Source organism: Chenopodium album, chromosome 9 (genome assembly GCF_948465745.1).
Source record: "Chenopodium album chromosome 9, dcCheAlbu1.1, whole genome shotgun sequence".
Taxonomy (NCBI): domain Eukaryota; kingdom Viridiplantae; phylum Streptophyta; class Magnoliopsida; order Caryophyllales; family Amaranthaceae; genus Chenopodium; species Chenopodium album.
In genome coordinates, this window is record NC_137842.1 from 16,081,466 (window position 1) to 16,103,439 (window position 21,974).

Below are 21,974 nucleotides of genomic sequence, written 5' to 3' on the forward strand. Positions count from 1 at the left end.
GGCGCCACACTCCACAAGGAGGCGCTATAGTCCAAACTTTGGCGCCAATGCTGGAGCTTCAATCTGGGACTGTTTTCGGTGTTATTAATCAAAAGGGGTATGCCTAAACATGGGCACGGGCCGTGCCGGCACGCGGGCGACACGGGCCCGACACGAATCCGGCACGGCACGGTCGCCGGCACGGCGGCCCACCTGTGGGCCGTGGGCCGTGCCGTGAACAAATTTCTGGAATTTGGCACGGGCACGGCACGTGGCACGCCGGGCGGCACGTGGGCCGACACGCTGGCACGACCCGCCGGCACAGCACGTGGCACGGCCGGGCACGACACGGCACGGCACGAGCCCGCAAGGAACGGCCCGGCACGGCACGGCCCGTGCCAAATTACCGTTGGAAAACTAGTCGTTTTTGGCCGTTTTCCAACAGCTATAAACGGCTAGTTTTACACCCCATTTCCCACCCAAATTCCCTATAAATACCTCATATTTTCCTCCAAAATTTTCACAACTCATCTCTTCTCTCTTATTCTCTAATTTTCTTACTCCCAAATTCTCAATTCTCAAATTCCTACAAATCCTACAATCTTGCTCTCTTTTGTGAAAAAAAAAAAAAAAATTCCTACTCTCTTATAAATTTTACATTTTTATTATTATTACTTTTATTAGTCTACTACCAAAAAAAAAAATTGTTATATTTACATTCGGGAAATTATAAATTCGGGAAATTATAAGTTCGGGAAATTATAAATTTGGGAAAACATTGAAGCGTCATTGTAAGATCTAACTCAACTTTATTTTAATTTGTTATTGTTAGTTGTTAATCTTGTTATTATTATTATTATTATTATTATTATTATTATTATTATTATTATTATTATTATTATTGTATTCTTGGAAGTTGGAACTACTTAATTATATAAAAACTACTTTCTATTTTAATTGTGGGTTATTTGGATTGTTGAAATCTGTCTAAGGCGGGACTTGGGCTCTGGACAACGTCGCTCCTAACCTCTCCTACCTGGGATCTCATTGATCCAAGTAATCTACTATTATTATAATTATTTTTAAAAATTTAATTTATATAAAAACTACTTACTAATTCTTATTGTTATTGTTATTATTATTGTTGTGAATTGTTATTATTATTGTTATTGTTACTTTGTTATTGTTATTGTTATTTGTATTATTATTATTATTGTTATTGTTACTTTTATTGTTATTATTATTAATTAATCATGGCATCAAACCCGAACGCTTCCTCCTCCTCTAGAAAAGCCAAGTCAAAACGTAGGGAATCACCAAATCCAAACACTTCAATGCCTATGCCCCCCCCCCTAACATGCCCTTTCCCTCCCCTAACATGCCCTTTCCAAACACTTCCACCCCTTTCTTTCATCCCCAAAACACGGGAGGGCAAGAACAAATGGATGATATGGCTCCTTGGACCCAATTTCAACAAAGCCAATTTAAACAACATGAATTTCCTTTTCCTCCTCCTTCCCAAGGTAGCCAAACACAAGCCTCCGGGTCGAGTGAACCATCCACCCAAATGACCAACACCCAAAATCCTAACATATTAGAGTGGTGTACCGAAGAGGATTTTGCTCAAACCAAAAGAAAGAGTGAAGTTTGGTCACATTATCAATTAAGTAAAAATGGACAAAAAGCCAAGTGTCGGACTTGTGGTAAAATTTTCTCGGCCGATACCAAGGGAGGGACGGGACACCTTAGTAGACATACAAAAAAATGTAGTGGACCATCTAGTAATCCAACCCAACCCAAAATTTCTCAATTCCATCCACAAGGCTTCATTTACAATTACGAGAGAGATAGGGATGAACTTGGGAGAATGATTGTACATGCGGAACAACCTTTTCTTTTCGCCAAAATGATGCCTTCAACAACTATATTAACCGAGCACTACAACCAAAACACAAAAAAAATCTCCCGAAAAACCGTTCGATCTGCTGCCATGAAGAGTTATCTAGAGTACAAATTGAAATTAGTAAATGAATTAGCTAATCTTCCTAGTAGAGTTTCTTTAACCGCCGATGCATGGGATGGTGGTTACGGACTCCACTATTTATGTGTTACTTGTCATTGGTTAGATAATGAGTGGTTGTTACAAAAACGCATCATTCATTTCAAAATGCTTGAATACCCTCATACCGGTCTTAACATTTCACATCATTTAATGGAAGCCATTGATGCATATAGTCTTAGGGATAAAATCATGTCTATGACTTTCGATAATGCAACTTCTATGACATATAGTGCGAATTTGGTCAAATCCCAATTGACCGATGTTATATTAGATGGAGATGCACTTCATGTTAGATGCATTTGTCATGTTCTTAACTTGTGTGTGAAGGATGGAACACAAGCAATTGGTCCATTTTATCACAAAATAAGGAATGCTATTATGTCTATTAATAGCTCTAACATGAGATATCAAGAATGGAAAGGTTTTTGCAGGCAACAACGGATAAAAACCATAAAAATAGCACTGGATTGTCCAACTAGGTGGAACTCCACCTATGAAATGTTGAGTCGGGCAATCGAATACAAGGTTCATTTAACACTTTTTTATAATATGAAATTTCCACAATGTGCTTTACTAGAAGATGATTGGGTTAATTGTGAAAAATATATGCAGTTTTTACAATTACTATATGGTATAACACATTGTTTTTCTTCTGTATATAATCCTTGTTCTCATTCTTTTCTTAGCAATGCATGTTTACTTGCACAACTTTTTGCGGAACACCGATCTCAACATGTTTATCGTGGATATCTTCCATCCATGGAGGAAAAATGGCGTAAATATTACACCGATATTCCTATGATTTATATTTTTGCTTCTATTTTATATCCTAGGCAAAAATATGATGGCACCTTTTTATTAATTGATATTTATTATAGTAACATGAATTTTGAAGATGATGTTGAAACTTTTAAAAATAAGGTGACTAATGATTTTTTTTCTTTATATAGAGTTTATGAAAGTAAATATGGAACCGTGTCTCGATTTGCCCCTTCTCAAACATCCAAAAATGTAAGTAAACGGGCCAAAGGTTTATTTGCACAAGCTGCTAACATGATGTCCAAGTTTTCAGGTACGAAATCATCATCAAGTAAGAGAACACAAAGCGATGTTTCGGAGTTGCAAATGTACTTAAGTTACGACTTCATGAAAGGCATGGACGATGAAGAGAAGTTTGGCCTCGACATCCTCGATTGGTGGAAATCACAAACCGTGAAACATCCAATTTTGTCGGCAATGGCTCGTGATATTTTTGCTATCCAAGTCTCCTCCGTTGCCTCCGAAAGAGCTTTTAGTGCGTCGGGACGAGTTTTAGACGATAGAAGAACAAGACTAAAACCCGAAACACTTGAAATGTGTGTTTGCTTCAAGGATTGGTTGGATGCCGAAACTCGTTCTCAAGATCGTACTTATGCACAAAACGACGACGATGATGGAACGTCGACTTCTTTTAGTTCTCATACTTCTCAATCAACTCAATTGGCGGATGAACTTGAACCTCTAGGAGACGAAGACGAAGGCGAAGATGAAGATGAAGACGAAGGTGAAGACGAAGACGACCAATAATAATTACATGATTACACATTTACATTATACACTATTGTATTCTTTTTGTATTATCGAACTTCGTATTCCGTATAATAAATGAAGTTATTCAATATTCATACACTATTGTACGATTTCTAATTATCATTACTTATTTTGTATTATTGAATTCTCGTACATTCGCACCGGCTACCGTCATATAATAAAATAAGTTATTCTTCAATTTTTTGTGTTTTCGGATTATCGCACTCGTATTTTTTTTTATTATATGCATTGTTGTTTTTTGCTAAATTAATAAAATTGTTTTTATTTGTTTAAATAAACTTAAACATAATTATTAATTAGATAAATAATTTATATAACCTAAATTAAAATAAAGTTGTTCAAAAAATGAAAACAAAATATATTAACATTAACATAAACATAAATTAATCACATATATTAAGTTGTACTAAAAAAAATATATATCGTTTAATTCGTTTTTTTTTTTCATTTATTAAAAAAAATGTGGCACGGTTTGGCCCGCGGCCCGGCACGGCACGGCCCGCAAGGCACGTGGGCCGTGCCGTGCCGTGGGCTGGGGTGTGCCAATTTCAGGCACGGCACGGCACGGCCCCCACCCCGGCACGGCCAGGCACGGCCCGCGACGGCACGGGCACGACCCGTGCCCATGTTTAGGTATGCCTAAAGTCGTACTAGGTCAATTCTGATTAAAATATTATACTTTATTGACTCAAATTAATTAATTAATTAGGCAAAGTTCTTTAAGTCGTTAATTTATTTAATCTCAACACAAGTCAAACAAACGGTTAAGAAAACATAGAATATATGCACAACAAATAATGCACAATTAGTCAAGTAGGCACAATATGATGCAATGAGTTTGCAACCTAACCATGGCTCTAGTTCTCTAAAGTTCGGGATATGGTTTAGTCAATAGAGGGTCCATGGTTAATTGTCCAGATGCACCGCGCGGAAGCCTAACCGTGAAGGGTTGGCGCGAGTGGATGGGGCACCGCGAGTTTAGAAAAACTCGCTTCCATGGTTTGGTGAATTTAACATTCTCGGATGTACCCTTTGTTACACAGAGCGTTCAATCAGGTAGATGGAGCATGAATTCTCAGAGGGTTATGTCCATATGTAGAACACATATGGGTTTCAGAAAAGTGAGAAAAACTCAATCAGGAAGTAGGATCGAGCAAACAATACGAAAAACTGGTCGAAATTAGAACGCATATTTCTGGCTCGGTATTGGAGGAATTTGGCGCCAGCAAACAGAGACTGGCGCCAGTTTTTAGCTGTATCGCCTGGCGCCAATGCTGGCGTCTGGCGCTACGGTTAAAAGTCTAGCGCCAATGCTCTGGCCCTGGCGCTAATTCCTACATGCCTCAACAACTTTATGTGCTCGATAAAATTTTCCAATTTCGCGCAGTGTTATTTCGGTCCTAGTTGTGAAAGATATTTCTCAAATTTCCTACGTGTAAAATCCTATGTTTTTAACTCATTACGGATGGTCTTTCCAATGAGATCTTTTTATGCATATGACAATAATGTTAATCAAAATTACGCACATGAAATACTTAGAACGTTTCGAGTCTCATCCACTCGTTCTAAATCATTGCCGAAACAAATTCAGGAATTAAAATAGAAATCTTCCCCAGTGGAGTCACCAAAAACTGTAGGGAATAATTTCAAGCGTTAATCCCCTAGCTTGAACCCCACTGTGATCATACACTAAAGTACGGTGGCGTCCAAAAGGGAAGAAGATAGAGCAAAAGAGTCGCCAACAAGTTTTAGGAACTTGTAAACCGTTCACAGGGTGAAGGTTACACCCCTTAACGATCCAAGAGATCGTCAACTCCATAAGGTCTTGAACCAAATAAGGGTTCGGGGATGAAGGTACAAATCCAACCTAAAAGAGATTGAACCTGCCCTAATAATAGGCCTCTACTTTATTCTGATCGTATTCATGTGCGCTTTTTTACTAACATGCAATCATTAGGATTAACCCTAAACCTGTTTATCTATGTTGGTTGAATTTAATGCACAAACAAATCTATTATTGGCGATCACTCGAAATTATAATCATAATTAACCCTAAACAAGATTATTAATATCTTATTAAGCGTGATTACAAGTACCAATTCCCTTTAAACATGCATAAAGGCGTGATCAGGCAATAACAATAAATATCAAGCAACATAATAATAATCATAATCATAAAAATAAATTATAATCATCATAAATTATTACAATTATTAATCATAAATCAAAAAGTATATCATAATAATAATCATTATAATAACAATCATATTAATAATAATAATAATCATGTTAAAGCATAGCAAGATCCTAGGCATGATACTAACAAGATTAATAACAAACCCTAGCATGTCACTAAGCAATAAAAATCAAAGCTTTAACCCTAACATGATACTAACAAAAATAAATATTAGGAAGAACATAAAAGGCATCATACTTTTAATCATACTTGATATTAAAATTACCCTAGACATGATACTAGGAATCATAATAACAATCTAAGCATGAACTCTACATCATAACATCAATAAAACCATTAAAGTACTTACTTTGATGCCTCGTACCTCTTTCTAATAACAAAATACACACGTTAGTAACTTCAAGGAAAATAAAACAAAACAATTAAATTAAATAATTGAAATAGAGATTTGGGTCCAAACCCTCAGAAATTAAACCTTTCAAGTCTAGGGCGAAGGCAACTTCGAATATGGCTAGGTGTATCTAGATCTAATGAATGCGGAATTTTGTATTTAAAAGCTAGTTTAGAAAAAGGGAGAAAGAAAGATGGTGAATGATTAAAGAGAATGAGAGAATTGAAAACTGGTTGTAGGTGAATGAAAACGGATTTTTTAATATGTTATTTATAGAGAAAATCAGGCAAAAAGATAAAATATCAAAACAGAGTTTTGGCGCACGTAAAACTGAACCAGCGCCAACGCTGGCTGTTGGCGCCAGGCGCTACAGCTGCGTTTGGCGCTGGTCTGGAAAATTACGCGTTTTCCTAAAATCAGATAAAAATTGCCGTACAGGAGGATAAAATCGTATTTTCCTCAAAAATTCTCTTTGATTTTAATTTAAACTATGAAAAGTCAACAAAAGTCAATTTATCAATGTTAATTGAATTAGGAATGAAAAGAACCTTCTAGAAGAATTTAGAAGAATAAAACCATTCCTAATTGCATTAGGAATGATAAATCTTATTAGGCCCTCCCCTAGATCATTGGGCCGCATATAAGGCTCAAACCGGGCTCAGTTTAGTAAATCGGTCATAACTTCCTCAATATTCATCGGAATTGGGCTTATAATATATCGTTGGACAGCTCTTGTTAAGCCCCATCCAACTACACTATTATTGGACCCATATCATGGACCAACCAAACTGGATTGGCTGTTTTCTTAAAATAAGTTTTCAAAAACAGAGAGAAGAGAAAAGAAATTAAAACTATCCGCAACACTAAACTTTCCACACTTTCGCTTCATTCGATGATGATTCGACGCGAAAGGTACTCATCACTGGGTTTGGTTTTGGGGAGACACAAATGGGTGTCTACACTTACAGTACCTTCCATGGTGCAAAACCCATGAATTTCAAATCCCGCAAGTCTGCCATTAAAACCGATCTCCATGATAATTGAGCCTTATCAGATTATACCCAGGTGATAATTTGCAGAATCATTAACACCCAACTGAAAATAATTGTTAATTTCAGTAGAAATAATCAAATAAATTGAACAATAAAAAACATATATTATATAATCGAAGAATTAAATAAGAAGGCTAATCAAACGTAATAAAAAAAAAGATGAAAAAAATAATTGTATGTGCTTAAAAAACCCAGATCTTCAAATTGGGGATAAAATCACTATTGTATGTGCTTGAAAAATTGAGCTTGGGACTTACATTGTCAACTCCAGCAATATTCTTCTTCTCTGCAAAGATTTCTACTGGTGATTCTGCCAACCCACAAACATGAAATCAAAATTCATAAACACATGAGCCAAAACTGAACTTAAAAGCCCAAGATTAATCTGCCCTCAAAATATAATCCAGGACATATATTGGAATCTTAAACCCTAAAACTAACAAAAATTGAAAATTAAACATAGTACAACAAAAATTAGCACAAAAGTAGCAATTAAATACGAAAACACGCACAAATTAAAAACCAGTTCCAAAACAAACAACGATTTTAAGAGTTTGAGTAAAAATTAGCTCACAAACCTCTTGAAGCATCTGGGTTAGCTTTTGAAGCTCTACAAAAGAAATCGGACGTGAAACCACCGCTACCACCACCGCTAGAAATATGAAACAACAGCTGGAAATCTGAAACAACCGCTACCACCACCGCCCTTCACCCACCGTTCAAAAATCCTAGGGCAATCCATGGAAAGAGGGAAAGGGGATGGCAACGGTGATCAATAACAAGTGAATTGAAGAAATTTGGAGATGATGATTCCAGAAGAATATGAGAGAGAAAGTAAGCTTGAAAGTTTGATTTTAGAGAGAGAAAGAGAAAGATGGAAGCACGACCCTGGGAAAGAGAAAGGGGACAAAGCAACGAAGGAAATCAAAATGACAATCCTACCCCTAGAATTTTGGTGCTCCAGTAAGGGGGGCAAAGGGCAAAGGCGGTATTTCCCTATTCCTAAGGAACAGTAAATTTAGGAGTAAGTTTGGTGCTATAGTAGGGTGCTTGGGGACTTTTTAAAGAGTTGAAGATTTCTTTAGTTTACACCTTACTTAGTTGTTTTTCCATTTTCATGCATTTCTTGGTTTTTTTTGTCTTTTTCCCTTTTATTTGTTTGTTTTCTTTAATTTTTCAAGTTAAGTTCGTTATCCAAAGATTCCCAAGACCCCTTCCCAAGTTTGGCATTGATTAGGATACTTAATGTTCTCCATTTGAAGCTCAAGCATGGAGAAGTACAAGTTCCATTTGACCTTAGGCCGTGCATTCAAGCCGTGGGGGCACGAATTCTCGTGTTGAACCCACCATCGAGGTGATTTTGGGTCTGCCATGTCCCGTGTTTATCAAGAGCATCGAGTGGAGCGCACGAGGAACATCAAAGTGATGGTGAAGAGGGCTGCCCTGTTCCCAGGCACGGGCGCGCCACCTGCTCTCCCTGTTCCGTACTCAGTTTTGTGTGACTGCACATTCTCTTGAAGAGGACCGCGCCTGTACAGGTCTATTTTGGACGATCTAACTAATTTCTCTTTGTTACTTTTACTATATATAGACTTTTCTTCTATTTTGAGAGTAAGAATGAATTTTTTGAGAGAGAAGGAGGAATTAGAGAGCTTAGAATTAGAATTAGGTTTGATTTTCTCAAAGAGAGAATTTCTAGATTTTAGATTTTGTAGCAAGAGAAACATTAAAGATTGACGATTGGTGATTGGTGATTGGTGATTGATGAAAGTTGCAATTGGTTTGAATTCAAGTACGTTTCCTTTGATTTGATCAAGTTTGTAAGAATCTCCTTTACTTTAATTCAATATGATTTCAATTGTTTTGTTGATTGTCCAAGGTTATTGATTGTTTGATTGAATTAATTTAATTGGAATGATGTTGATGAATTTGATGAATTTCATAACTTTGTTTTTTATTTCTTTAATGGATTGTGAGTAGTTTGCTTACTAGGGATGTGGTGAAGCATGTATTAGTGATGGATTATTAGCTAATTGGGAGGTTTTTGATTGATTTAGCATTGTGATTTAATTGGTTGATTGATTTTGTGCATGTGTATGGATTGGAAGGAGTGATCAACCTTGTTCTTCATGCTAGATTGCATTGTGTGTCTACATTGATACGGACCATTGATTTGTAGCTCACATTTATCGCTTAAGTTTGGCCTGTGACGTTCCTAGTAGAGTCTTACGTAGTTGGCGCTAGTTTGACCTCTAGGAGATAGCTTGTCGAGCTCTTTTGATTGCATTATCTATCTTCCCTCGCAATACTCGAATTAATCAATCTCCAGCCCAATTAGTGTGTACTCATTGCAAGTATATGTGGATCCTAATTCCCTAATGTTTGATATATTGAGTTACTTTGTGTTTGCTTGTTTGTTTAGTTGATTTAGACAACCTACATTCCTTCTTACGTTTCGAGATAGCTTAACTTTAGCAATAGTTAACTTCCCTCCATTCTCTTGGGTTCGACCCTTGACTTGCCTCTATACTAGTATTTGGGTTGGTTAAGTGTTTACAAATTTAGTTTTGACCGAGGATTAGTTTCAACGACCTAGTCTTAACCCGCGTCAGTAGTGGAAACAAGTAGAAAGAAGATTTTCAGGTGATGAAGCATATTCATGATGGACATGAGTGAAGAGCGAATCATGCTAGTTTCCATAAGTTATTGTGTGTTATTGCTTTTATTTATATTATGATATTTCTATTGCGAGACTAGCATAAAGGTTTTAAATTGGATTGTTTGTTAAGGGCCTACAATGGTTCCAAGTTGTAGGTTCGACTTTGTTTTACTTTGGTTTGACTTTACTTTCGTGAATGACTTTTTTAGTTGAGTCTTTTTAAAATATTTTAAAGAAGGGTCTTCTGCTATGTGTCTTTGATAGTTGCTTTAGCCGTTTTCACGATGGCGGTAATATCTTAGATTTTCCTATTTAAAGTTTTAAATAGGGCAAAACACGTATTTTAAAAGAAAGAGATTTCTAGGGTGTTACAACAGGGGAGTTCGGCAGCAAGGACAACCGGAACAGGTGGCGAGGAGGGTGGTTGGGGTTTTTAGTTAATAAATTAATTTTTATTTTTATTTTTTTCTTACAAAAATTAAAACTTTTTAACTATTTTTTTATTATTTTTTTGACCAATCACTGGCCGACACGTATCTAGTAACTTGTTATAACAGGTTACATGACCGGTTGGGACCATTATGAGCGGATTGGGTACAAAGGTGGGATTATTTTTCGCGGATGCCCCAAAGGTGGGATTATTCCCAACAATTTTTCGAATTTCACATGTAACTAAAAATATTTACATTTAAAAGTAGGAAAAATTGCACTAGTAGAAAATATCAAAAAGGCACTCCCTAATTGGCACCGGTTCAGTCCAAACCGGTGCCAAAAATGGGCTACAAAATTGGTACAAAGCTGAACTAGAAGAAAAGGCACCGGTTCACTTCAAACCGGTGCCTAAAACATAAAGGCCACCGGTTTGAACCGGTGCCTTTGCGAACCGAACCTTTTAATTATTAAAAAAAAAACGGCCTTATCTCTCCTTAAAACCCTAAAAGCGCAGCTTGCTCCTCTCTCTCCTCTCAATCCGCCTCTTTCACTCTCTCCTCTCCCTTCTCTCTCCTTGATCTCCCTTCTCGCTCCTCGATCTCTCCGTCCCATTCACTTCTCTTTCTCTACAACAACAACAACACCAGCGCAACAAGAACAACACCACCACCGCAACAAGAACAACACCACCACCGCAACAACAACAACAACAACAACAACAACAACAACAACACCGCAACAAGGGTTTCACCACCGTAACAACAACAACAACAACAACAACAACAACAACAACAACAACAACAACAACAACAACAACAACAACAACAACAACATTAAGGGTTTTTTGTTTCAATTTTTTTGCGTTTTTGGGTTTCAACGGGTTTTTTGTTTCAATTATTTTGCGTTTCTGGGTTTTTGTTTCACTTCTCTTTCAATTTTTTTTGTTTTCTGGGTTTTTGTCGATTAAAATCCAAATAGTAAGGGTTTTGTTCGATTTCACTTTTTGTTTTCAGATTGGGTTTCTGGGTTTTTGTTTTTGCATTTCTGGTTTGTTGTTTTCAGATTGGGTTTTTCAGATTTTGGGTTTTTGCGTTTTGGTTTTTCAGATTGGGTTTCTGGGTTTTCGTTTTTCAGATTGGGTTTGAATTTTTTTTTCAATTTTTGGGATTAAATTCTGGGTTTTTTTGTTGTTTAGGGTTTGAATTTTTTTTTCGTTTTTCAGAATAATGGTGTTTTTGTTGTTTTTTTTTTTATTAACAATATTGTAATTTTTTTTTGTATTTATATGTTGTAATTTTTATTTTTTGATTATGTATTGCAAATTTTCGATGATATTGATGTTGTAATTTTCGATGATATTGATGTGTTTTAATCGATATTCGATTTATGTTACGTTTTGATGTTGTTATGTATTTTAGACTAATTAATTTTTAAGTGGAAAAAACAAAAAAAAAAAATTATATTTTTGGCACTTTTGGCACCGGTGCCAAAAACAACAAAATTATTTTTTTTTTGTCCATTTTTGGCACCGGTTAACCAGTGCCAATTCCGAGTTTTGGCACCGGTTCGAACCGGTGCCTTTTAAAACCCCTTTTTGGCACCCTCCACATTGGCACCGGTTCAAACCGGTGCCTTAGGCCGGGTTTGAACCGGTGCCAAAATCCTTTTTTCACGTAGTGTTGTCCACGTTAATCCCAAGCAACTTTGCCTCGTCCGCCAATAATAATCCCTACTTTCGATTATTCACTATCACTCCCAGCTTGTATGGGATTAATTTCTATTGCACCTAAATGACTTGGAACCGGTTGAAGAGTTAAATTTTGCTGACTTGTGATTAGTTGCACACGTGTAACATCATGATAGGTTAAAATTTAAAAAAATAAAAAAATAAATTTAAAGATTGAAAAAAAAAGAAAACCAAAACAAGCCAGCGACAGCCCGTACCTACCCACCCACGGCCAGCCAACATCTTCCCCTGGAGCACTGATCATCGCCCAGACCGGTGTCGGCGCCACGACCACCACCCACCCTCCCCTGCTCCTTCACTCTCCACGACCACTGACAGTGTAAAGTCGTATCCCCAAATCAAAAGTAATTCATAAATCCTCTAACTAATGTTGATAGAGAAGTAGGGTCGAATCCACAGAGAAACGAGTCTTTCTATTCCTAATTAACTAATATAATCTAGATTATGAAGTAACCAATATATAAATTTGAATATGAAACTAAACTACGAAGATTAAGAGTAGGGAGAAAACAATGAATAAAAGGACCTAGGGCATAAGTTCACCAATAAATAATATTCCAGTGTAGAATATAATAATAATTCATCAATGCATACATTAATCAGATCATAAAGGGCTTTCGCTACGTATTACAATCACACAATTAATTTACCGGTATTAAATCTCATCTTTCGAATCTCGATTTAACCATTTATAAATTAACCTGCCTATTGAAACTAGACCTAAACATTAATTCTCATCTGTCGAATCTCGAATCAATATTGTTAAACTCAAGCATAAAAGATCTGCGCAAATCTAGTCACAGAGCATTTATTCAATCAATAGGAAATTAATCTAGCATTGACAATTAACAACAATAAATTACCCCTTCATATTATTTATGGATCCCCATAAACCATAGAAATAGAACTACTCACACATAATAAAAACTAAACTAATCAAAGCAATAAAACAAGACATGATCAAAAGAATAAAATAAATAACTAAGATTAAGAGAAAAGAAATCGTTACCAAACAAATCTGGAATTAAGAATAGATTAAGAACAAAGTATAAGAGAGAGAAAACTAATCTAAAAGCTAAGTAGAGAGAGAAAATCTAAGAAAATAATTAAGAGAGTAAAGAAGAGAGTAAAAAAAAGTTTCTAAACTCGTTTTACGGAGAAGTATTTATACTCCGTAAGAATCCTAAACTACAATAAACTTAAACGTCAAAAATTAACTCCTAATAATAACACGCGCCCGATCGGGCGAGGCACCGCCCGATCGGGCGTGCCTTTTTGCTCATCAAGTACGCTTCTCGCGCCCGGCCCGACGCGTCTTCGGGCGCCGACCTTTGCTTCCCTCGCCCGGCCGGACGCGCCTCCGGGCGCCAGCCTTTTTGGCTGGGCGGCTCTCTTGGGCCACTAATTGGACTACGATTGGGCTCCAATAACTAGTAGAAAAATAGCAATAGGCAGCCCCCATATGGCACCGGTTCAGGCCAAACCGGTCTAGAAATGGGCGGGATTTTAGAACATGAGAAAAGGCACCGGTTTGGCCTAAACCGGTGCCAAAAATAAAAAAGACACCGGTTTGAACCGGTGCCCTTGTTAGATTTTAAAAAAAAAAAACCGGTCAAGCTTTATTCCTTAGCTTCCTTTATATTCCTAACCCTAAATGAGAACTCAGCTTCCTTAGCTGCCTCTCTCTTCTCTCTCCTCCTTCTCTCTCCTCTCTTCTCTATCATTTTTCCTTCTCGATCTCTCCGACCACAACGAAACGATCTCTTCTCTGTTGTCCTCCTTCTCTGTCCGATCTCGCTCTCCTCTTCTTTCCCCCCTCTTCTCCGACCTTTCTTCTCCCTTCTATCTTTTGCCCACCACTGCTACTAACCACCGCCGCTACTAACCACCGCCGCCACCTACATGTTTCTGGGTTTATTATTCGAGGTAAGGGTTTACTAACCACCGCCGCCACCTGCATGTTTCTGGGTTTAATATTCGAGGTAAGGGTTTCTGGGTTTGATTATTTTTGGTAAATGCCTTGATTTTTTTTGGTTTGATTGTTGTAATATTGTTCGAAATTGATGGGTTTAATTGATTTTTGAATTTTCTGGGATGATTTTGAATTTTTTTTGCGTTTAATTGATTTTCGAAATTGATTTTTCTGGGTTCTGAGTTAATTGATTTCGAAAATTTTGGGAATAATTTTAATTGATTTTTCTGGGTTCTGAGTTTAATTGATTTCGAAATTGATTGGAAATAATTTTAATTGATTTTCCTGGGTTCTGAGTTTAATTGATTTCGAAATTGATTTTGAATTTTTTTTGCGTTTAATTGATTTTCGAAATTGATTTTCTGGGTTCTGAGTTTAATTGATTTCGAAAATTTTGCATTTAATTGATTTTTCTGGGTTCTGAGTTTAATTGATTTCAAAAATTTTGGGAATAATTGATTTCGAAATTTTTGGGGTTAATTGATCTTCGAAAATCTTGGGGTTTAATTGCTTTTCGAAATTTTGGGGTTAATTGATCTTCGAAAATTTTGGGATCTAAAACACATTCAAAACATTTTTGGTTAATTGTGTTTCGATTTTTTTGGGGTTTTATTAAATTATTTTGATTTTTGAGTTCGTACATGATGCATGAGTTTTCTGGGTGTTTTTTTTTGCATTTTTTTTGTGAGTTTTATTGATTTCTGGGTTTTAATTGATGCAGGTGTTAATTGATGCACAAGGATTCAAGACTTTGATTTTGGAATATTGTTTTTGATGTTGTAATTTTTATTTGTATTTTTCAATATCAATTTAACGTTGAATTTTATTGTATGATTATAATTCATTGTATTTTTTTTTTGTATTGTACAATAACAGTTTAATATATTGATATATTTCATTGTCTTTTGCGCTTGTTCTAATTTATATTTTGAAGTTCTAATTTATTTTAGTTGATTTAATTTTTAGGTGAAAAAAGGCAAAAAAAAAAATAAATAATTTTGGGCAGTTTTGGCACCGGTTAACCGGTGCCAAAACCAACGAAATAAATATTTTGGTTCATTTTTGGCACCGGTTAACCGGTGCCTAATTGGATATATAGCACCGGTTTTGAACCGGTGCTAAAAAGGGGGTATTTGGCACCCCCCACATAGGCAGCGGTTCAAACCGGTGCCTTAGACCGGGTTTGAACCGCTGCCAAAGCACTTTTTTCATCCAGTGAATTCTTCGGGCCAATCTGGGTTTCCTCTTCAGGTCTTGAATACTCGGTCCAAATGCCCCGGTATCAGATATACCGAGCCCTTAATCACCGGTTCGATGGCTCTAACCGGCCCTGGCTATAAAAACTGGTCGTGTTTCTCCAGTGCTCGTAATTGCTCCATAATATCTCGGGAAAATGCTCCAAAAGTGCAAATCCCTACAAAAGTCAACCAAATCTACGAAAACACTAGAAAACACCAATTAGTAATAAAAGTGGCTCTAAAGAGCCAAAAACACTACTAATTATGACCAAGGGACGGGGGTAAAATACTATATAAAATAGATACATCAAACTCCCCCAAGCCAAACCTTTGCTTGTCCTAGGCAAAGATCTCATCAATGAATAAATAAATATGCTTCACCCCAAAAAGTAAAAATCAAGCACAAACAATTCAGGGTAAATCAAATAAACATGCTTCAAAATCAACCAATCAATTCCATCCAATTACCTTTCTTCCCTAACAATTGTCAAATAGAGCAAACCACAAGAGCATATAGAATTCAAGACTAGTGCTCACACACTCAACTCTCATTTATGTGGCGAGTAAAAGATGTACTCGATCGCTCTCCAACCAACCCCTTTATGTGAACAATGCCCTCCCAACTCACACTCTCGTGTGTATAAAACAATGAACGCTCAACCTACTAGTCGACTCGAAATGTGTCAAATCATAACTTGCATTGATAAACAACACTTTCACATTCATACAACTCTATGCACAAAGGTCGGAAGGTCTTTAAAGCTTGTAATGTAAGGCTAAGGTAAAGGGTAGGAATCATTTGGGAACAAGTGAGAGAAAAGCTATGCGTAAGGGAGCAAATCCTAGTAAAACTGACAGGGTAAAGTCGTATCCCCTAATCAAAAGTAAATACCTAAGTCCTCTAACTAAAGTATATAGGGAAGTAGGGTCGATCTCCACAGGGAAACAAGTCTTTCTATTCCTAATTAACTAAAATAATCTAGATTATGAAGTAACCAATATTTATATTTGAATAAGAAACTAAACTACGAAGATTGAGAATAGGGAGAAAACAATATATAAAAGGATCTAGGGCATAGGTTCACCAATAAATAATACTCCAGGGTAAAACATAGTAATCAATCATTGACATTGCATAAATAACATGATTAACAGGCTCTCGCAATTTATTAATCAACATAGATCTAACAAGCTCTCGCAATTTACTAGATCTAAGTTCTTATTGAAAATAGCCTTTAACATCAAATTAACATCTGCTCGATTCATCAATTCAATATTCCTATACTTTTACAAGCCGTAATTGTAAAGCGTTAAAACAATTCAATAAGAAATTATCATGCAATACCAAGAACCAATAATAGTCAATCATCAATGCATCAATTAACCAGATTGTAAAGGGCTTTCGCTACGTATTACAATCACATAATTAATCTACTGGTATTAAATCTCATCTCTCGATTCTTGACTTAACCATTTATAAATTAATCTGCCTATTGAAACTAGACCTAAACATCAATTCTCATATCTCGAATCTCGAATCAATATTGTCAAACTCATGCATAAAAGATAGGCCTAATCTAGTCACAGAGCATTAAATCAATCGATAGGAAATTAATCTAGCATTGATAATTAACAACAACAAATTACCCCTTCATATTATTTATGGATCCCCATAAACCCTAGAAATAAAACTACTCACACATGGTAAAAACTAAACTAATCAAAGCAATAAAATAAGACATAATTAAAGGAATGAAATAAACAACTAAGATTAAGAGAAGAGGAATCGTTACCAAAATAAATTTGGAATTAAGAGTAGATTAAGAACAAAGGTTTAAGAGAAAGAAAATCTAAGAGAACAATTAAGAGAGTAAAGAAAGAGTAAAAGGAAAGAGAGAGAAAGAGAGAGTGGAAGAAGAGTCCTAAAAATGTATTACCGAGGAGTATTTATACTCCGTACAAATCCTAAGTTAAAACAAACTAAAACGACGTTAATCGTCTCCTAATCAATACACGCGCCCGATCGGGCGCGCCTTTTTACTTCTCCAATAATAATCTCGCGCCCGGCCGGGCGCGTCACCAGGCGCCAACCTTAGCTTCTCCCGCCCGGCCGGGCGCGCCTCCGGGCGCCAACCTCTTTGGCTGGGCGGCTCTCTTGGGCCACTATTTGGACTACGATTGGGCTCCAATTCTTCGGGCCAATCTGGGTTTCCTCTTCCGATCTTGAATACTCGGTCCAAATGCCCCGGTATCACCTATACCGAGCCCTTAATCACCGGTTCGATGGCTCTAACCGGCCCTGGGCTATAGAATCTAGTCGTGCTTCTCCAATGTTCGTGATTGCTCCAAAATATCTCCCGAAAATACTCCATAAGCATAAATCCCTGCAAAAGTCAACCAAATCTACGAAAACACTAGAAAACACCAATTAGTAATAAAAGTGGCTCTAAAGAGCCAAAAACACTACTAATTACGACCAAGGGACGAGGGTAAAATACTATATAAAATAGACACATCAAAAACCCATGATCAAAATAAATAATGATCAACATCTCCTACATAACCAACTCTAACACCAACCAAATATACTCCAATCATAATAAACAATCCCAACACTTACAATTTCACTCATAAGATATAATAATAAAGAAGTGGAGTGAATAAACAAACTTTATTTCCAAACTTGAATTTTTCATTGAAGCTGCGCTCTTATTTTTTCCTTTCCTTTGATTAACCTCCAACTAGAACATTTGAACATTGAACACTTTTTTTTCTATTTTTTTATTGAAGTTCACTTATTTTTTTTCTTGAACTTCTCTCTTTTTTTTTTCATAACATCATACTTTATTTTTTTCTCAAGAAAATAATACTTTCAAACTCATCAAAAAATAAATATGATCAAAAAACAAAATAACTTCTCAAATCCCACCCAAATTGTGCAAATAATAAGCACACTACAAACTCCCTCACCTCACTCACTAATAGCTCCCCCAAGCCAAGCTTGGGACTAGTAACCAATGGGGCAAAATAGGCTTGTAATGTGGCTAATAAACAACAAAAAGTCAAGGCAACAACATGGGTAGCAAGAAGGGAACAAATGTATCTACAACCATCTGGAGGCCACCTAAAAGAATGAATGCCTTCGTCCTCCTCAATGTGCATAATAATGAATCATATAAACACTACTTATAGTTGCGAACCAATACTCAAATTCATTGACATACCAGGAACTAACATACATTCCTAACCAAATCAACTAGTCAAACACTATATTCACAAGTAGTTGGACAAAATTGACACATGTTAAGGTTTCAAGGCAATCAAACATCAAATCATGATCAACTAATCCACAATGCTCATCATCAATAACCAAGAATCAAAACAAATTTTCTCAAGTAAGGGGCACAGGGAAGCATGATTTATAATTCATTGGAACGTATTTTTGGATTTTTTTTAAATTTTTTCAATTTTTTTGGATTTTTCATAAATAAGAAAGCAGATAAACTAACCTAGAAAGCAATAAATCTAAACTAAGAAAACACACTAAAAATAAAAGAAAAGAGAAAAAGAAAGATACCTAATCCAAAATCTCCCCCAAGCCAGAATCAGACAATGTCCTCATTGGCTCGGGAACTAGCCCAACATAGCTAGTCCTGATCATCCTCATCCATGGAGCCGAACCCTGCACCTCCACTGCCACCTGCACCACCTGCACCAGAAGAGCTACCACCAAAATAATCAGCATGAAAAGTCCCCCCCGCCGGTCCCCCGAAAGGAATGTCCTGGTCGTACCCATGGAAGGCAGAATAGTCAGTGTAAATGCCATGGGCAGTGGGATCCCTATCGTATCCCTGGGGTGGAGGCTGAAACCAGTCAGGGTAAATAGCATCATCGGGAATGTTGCCCCGACGAGCATAATCATCATACATAGGGTAGAGAGCTCTACCCTAGTTCCTCTCCAAGTACCCTAACCTCTGGTCTATAGAGCCTACCATCCTCCTAAGGTTAGTGTGGGAATGCTCGATAAGGCCTAAAGCCTGACCTATACTCTGAAGGTCCCAAACTGGGTCAGAGTCAACATGGGGGACGGAGTGAGATATGCGAGGTGGAGAAAATGCTACCTCGGGCTGAGGCTGAGGCTGGGGTGGTGGAACTGGTGGTGCTTGCCCCCTAGCGTTGGCAACTAAAAGGTCATATGTGTAAGATGCTTGCCCGGGGGGAAAAGCGGTCAAGTCAGGACTAGGTAGGGAAAAGATGGGCAAAGGCTGCTCGGTCCCAGTCCTAATACACCAGTGGGGTGTCTGCTCACTGTCCAGTCGTACCCACCCCAACTCCTCAAAATATATAGCAGTCATATAGGTATCTAGTCCACAGTTGGTCAGTTGGCGGGGTCCACCCTCAACAAAACCGGCCTTTTTCACTGCTATTCTAGTGATAAGGCCTCCTATACGAATGGGGGTGCGAGATTGGGTACTGGCTGTGGCATGTCTGCTCAAATGGTGAACAATGTACCTACCTATGTTCAATTTCCCAAACCCATACACATAGTGTCCTATAACAGCTAGTTCGTTAGTTTGGGCGTTATGGGGCTCATTCCTACCTAAAAAACACAAACCCGCAAATCTTTGCCAGATTTTTGGGATAGGGTGATGAATAGGTTTGGTACTAGCATGTTGGGGGTCGGGAGTAGGCAAACCAGTCAGAGCATAATAGATGTCACCCATTTTATATTCAGCATGCCATTGGTGTGGTAATTCAGAATTTAATTCAAACAATTTACAAAATTCCACATAAGTTAAACTAATATTCCTATTGTTCAACCTAAAAATTAAATTCGGTCCATTTCTACTATTTACAACTTTCAAAGAAGACAAGAATTCACAAGTTAATTCACGGTATGTAGGATAATGCAAATCAACGAATTTTCTCATGCCTATGTCATTTAAAAATCGTTTCATAAAATCATACAATCCATAAGATTCTAAAGTAGGAAGGTGTAGCCACCGTGAAGGAATTACCTCGCGCCCGACTAGGTGTTCTAGCCTCTCCTTTTGCTCCTGGCTAGCAATACGAATCATTGGCCAGTACAGGAGTTGTAAATCCGGGTCAAACTCCTCCCTCGAGCTAGAACTCCTACCGAAAATAGATCGAGCCCTCTTTGAAACCATGGTAAAAATGGGTATGAAAATTAATTTGAATGAAATTCGAAAATTTTGATATAGAAATGTAGAGGATGAAGAGAGGATTAATAATATGTAAAAAGTTTTGGATTTGGATGAGAAAAGGAGAAGAAAACTTAGAGAGAAGGTAGAGGATTTAAGTTTTTTAAAGAGAGAAAGTTATGGAGGAAAGAGATTGAAATGAGAAAAAACAAAGAAAGAAGAAGAAGAAGTAGGCTGGGTGTGTCGCGCCCGGTCGGGCGATCTGGTTTTTAATTTTTGCTGTGCTCTCGCGCCCGGTCGGGCGGAACTCGCCCGATCGGGCGATCTAAATTACCCGATTTCATATACTCTCGCGCCCGGTCGGGCGCCCTTTGCCCGATCGGGCGATCTGATGATGCAATTTTGGTCTCTTCTTGCGCCCGGTTGGGCGAGATTTGCCCGATCAGGCGGATGAATATGTCCGTATATGACGATTTTCGCGCCCGGTCGGGCGAGCTTCGCCCGGTTGGGCCCGAGGCTAATTGTCGAATTTTGTTGCTTTCTTCTTTTCTTCAAATTTTGCCTAACTCTTTTCCTTCAAAACTATAAAAAAACTCATAGAACTCATAAAATTCCCTCATCTCTCCTCTCATAAGAAAAAGAAAGAAAAAACTAGTCTAAAAAGCATTAAAAATACGGGTTGCCTCCCGCAAAGCGCTGGTTTATCTAGGTCCCGCACGACCTTCTTACCAAGTACAAGAACTAGGACCCTTGGCCTAACACTTGATCGGGCGGTTTCTCACCTGGTCGAGCGGTGTTTTGGCTACGACGCGGCTTCCTGACATGCCCTGTGGGACGCCAATTCACCTTATCTGGTGGATCCTCCTTGACTTGCATTGGGGGTTCTTCAATGCTACGCACCAAAGATCCTTCTTTGATTGAGGGTTGCTTCAAATTGTCATTGCATTTAATACTCGTAGCTCGATCTGGCGGAACACTTGCCGTAGGCTCAATTTGCACAACTTGCTTGATTGATTCCATCTTTTCGTCCTCAAAACCAAGACCGACAGTGTAGAGGGCTCTTTCTATTGCATCAACTTCCTTTTGCCATTTGTCTATCTCATCTGAAAGGGATGCAACACAAGATACCGCCTACAAGGGATCTTTTTCAAGAGCTTGGGGCTTGTTAGAATAATTCTGAACCACATTAACACTAAAGCATTTCTCCTCTGTCATGGGGCTTTTAGGGGTATTATTAAGATTAAAAACAATTTTATCGTCCCCTACTGATAGTGTTAATTTACCACTTCTCACATCTATAATTGCTCCTGCAGTGTTAAGGAATGGTCTACCCAAAATGATCGGGGTTTGCATATCCTCAGCCATATCAAGAACAACAAAATCAACAGGTATATAAAATTTACCTACTCTAACGGGGACATCCTCTAAAACACCTAAGGGGTATTTGAAAGAACGGTCGGCCATTTGTAGAGTAATATTAGTAGCTTTTAATT

At 37.5% G+C, this 21,974-nt stretch overlaps 1 long non-coding RNA gene across 1 annotated transcript; it reads right to left on the reverse strand.

Moving 5' to 3' along the window:
• Positions 1–6,761: 6,761 nt before the first annotated feature.
• Positions 6,762–8,259, reverse strand: LOC145559603 (uncharacterized). Its single transcript, XR_014092798.1, has 3 exons — positions 7,850–8,259; positions 7,529–7,581; positions 6,762–7,314 (listed from the first exon to the last, which is right to left on the reverse strand). It is a non-coding gene; the product is annotated as an uncharacterized LOC145559603 (long non-coding RNA).
• Between the last annotated feature and the right edge of the window lie 13,715 nt (positions 8,260–21,974).